The following is a 3,418-nucleotide window of genomic DNA, read 5'->3' as shown; positions in this document are numbered from 1 at the left end:
GTGTGTGTGTGTGTGTGTGTGTGTGTGTGTGTGCGTGTGTGTGTGTGAGTGCGTGACAAACGCATCTATGTAAGATATTTTTACACGTCTACTGGAAAGACACAATCGCGGAATGAGAAGATGGGGAAATGTTAGTTCGAACTTCGGATATCTCTTTATACATACTCAGCTGAGTTGACATTTGAAAGACCATAGAAATAATATTGGCATTACGCTACTTCAGAAACGCGACAGACGCTTTCAAAAATGTTCGTTTCAATAATGACAATTAAGAGATTACATGAATAACTGGATACGGCGAAGCATTTGTATTGTGCAACTTATATTCAGACAATAAATTCAATGATTAGTTGAAGAAGACATTTTCATGAATGTTAAAGAAACAATCAATAATATGTGTTGAACATGTTTTTACATATCTTTGAAGTTCATTCCTTATTCTAGTCTATGTTCGTTCAGCATTATGCGACTTATGTAAATGCAGTTTTACATAGAAATAGAAATTAGAAATATCTTGCTTTGATTGTATCTACAGAGCTGACAGTTCGGTGACATCCTGTGGTAGCTTGGGCAAATTTATTATATGATAATGTTATATTAATAAAGTTTTGTGAAAGAAATTTAGCAGACGGAAACAGAAAAGTCTGGAACTATATGAAAGCTCGTCTTATAAAGACTTATAGGCCTTCGGTTAGTAGATATAACGCTTTCACTGTTGGATAGAATAGTTTGTACTTGATATTACCTATAAGAGAACACTACACTATATTACTTTTAAGTTTATCTCTATAGATTTTCTCTAGAATCCAGAGACAGCACTACGAGGTACAATGTTTCTTATATGAATATGTTCAAGTAAACAATGCGATCAAAGACAGGGTGTATATACATATTTCAAGAGTTATTGCTCTTTCATCAGACACAGCAAATGCATCAACTATCCACTAACGCATTACTTATATACCTACTAAGTCTAGCAGTGTGACATAATTGGAGAGAGCATTTTGCATATCAAGCATAGCTCGTGAGATGTGGGCATATACAGGTGCATCAGGTTATTGTTGGGGCTGCAAGAGACTTAATCATGTTAGTTATAACGTTTCTTATACATGGATAGAACCATTGAGGTTAGAGTTTCAGGAACTTGCGAAACTGTCGGTTAAGCATATATTTTAACCTAATATTTGAACATTTGAGAAGTTAACTCTTTCTAAACGAATATCGAAACCAGACTACAAGGTTTCTTCATAGATAACACGCAGCTGTGTTCCTCACTAACTCTGATACAGATTTATAAATTATACATAAAATACACATTTCAATGAAGTGTTCATAAATCTAAACCAGATATTCAATACGTATTCACATTCTTCCCGCTTGTGGCATCATGTTTACACATAAAACGCAATCTAAATACCCCTCTTTCATTATATTCAGGCTCTAGCAATTGGGAATTTTATCCCCTTTTATTCACCACATTCACATTAAGAACCACATTCACACTCACATAAACACTAATGTTTTACATAGATGTTACTTGTTGGCGTTCTTATCGCACCTACTATCATTTACACTAAGTCTTTCATTCATCTTACAGAAGCCAGTTTTTACCACAAACGCTCGTATATGATTTGATACAGAGATGGCACTTATCTTTCTGTTTTGTATAATTTTTGTTTGTTCACTTCTCCTTTATGTATCTCTATTCGGGATGTGGTTTTGCTATTGTAATACAAGAATTCCTATAAACGTCTATTTGTGAATTACCATACTATTCCCACTTACATATTTTTCTTTAGAAATTGTTTTGTTTCTTTCATTTATCTATTACACGATTCCCCACTTCCCTCTCATTTAGCTATCTGAATATTCTTTATACATATTAAACATCATTCCCGTTCATACATGCACAGTATGTAACTTATAAGCATACTCATACATATATACAGAAACACACAAGTACATAGAACTCACACGAACTCAAAGGCATAAAAATCACATATATAATCATAATTCACACATTCATTTTAGATATAAGCAACATTTGTATACAAATGACATACAAAACACATAAAATATGCAGATATATTATACATATAGACATGGATACACACGATTTGTATAGAGACGAATTTATAAACATATTTGAATGCACAGAAACATATTTTTCTCTTTTCCCTTGATAAGGAAGAAGCTACAATATCCATGCCAATGGGCATTAGTGGTCAAAAACGGTCAAAAGTGAATTTTTCTCTGCTGCAGAACGACAAACCAAGGTCTGGTTTCCGTTTGCTCTAGCATGCATCTTGCTTGATGTCACTCGCCTAACCATATGCTCCTTGTATACACATGCGTAGTTTCGTATTCATATGCAGGCGTTACAAATCAGCACACACACACACACACACACACACACACACACATACCTATGTGTGTATATATACACATACAAATACATATTCATACCTATAGACATATACGTAAATGAACGTATATATATATATACATAAAAAATAAAAAATTAAATAATGAGGGTAGAAATTAAAAAATTGAAAGATTTATATTACAGACAAAATTAAGAGGAAAGACCACTAAAGTGGATTCTAATATGCTAGATATATACGTCAAATCACCATTACCACAAAGAGTTTATTGACTGCATAGTTATTTCCGGCCTCAGCGCGCCAAAGGGAAGATATTTGAAAAATGCACCCAAATATAATTTTTAGAAATTAATACATGCTCTCTCTCTCTCGGGTGAACGTTCTTCGTCTAGTTCTGGAAATTGTGTTTTGCATGCGACAGACTAGGCTGATGATCTTGCAGATATTTACATACGTAAATATTAACAAGTGAAGCTATGGTACGTAGGTAATCGTTTTTCATTCCGTGTATTTTTCATTTGTCTTGCTCATTTTTACATTTTGGCGTCTGCTGAATTTTTTTTTCTTGAGAACACACTCTTCGTGGAAGTGGCGAATTGACGTCTTCATTTAGCATATTAGGAATCCACTTTAGTGGTCATTCCTCTTAATTTCGTATATATATATATATATATATATATATATATATATATATATATATGCCTTTCCGTATGTGTGTGTTTATGTTCGCATGCGTTTGTATTGAAATATATAATGATATTACTGCTCAGAAGACAAGACCTGTGTTACACACAATATGCATAACAAACTATTTGATTTTCAAAACCACAAATGACAAATTTTTGTGCAAGGACTTACAGCGTAATACATGTGACATTAATATAATCATTCATATTGAGGTACACAGACATAGAAACGGAAACACACGTGCTCACACATAAACATCACAAACGCACACACGCATCACACAGACACACCAAATCACAGACACACTGTACGCACGCACGCACACACACACACACACACACACACAC

The sequence above is a fragment of the Octopus bimaculoides genome, chromosome 1 (assembly GCF_001194135.2).
Source record: "Octopus bimaculoides isolate UCB-OBI-ISO-001 chromosome 1, ASM119413v2, whole genome shotgun sequence".
In the NCBI taxonomy this organism is placed as follows: domain Eukaryota; kingdom Metazoa; phylum Mollusca; class Cephalopoda; order Octopoda; family Octopodidae; genus Octopus; species Octopus bimaculoides.
Note: the sequence above shows the minus strand (reverse complement) of the source record.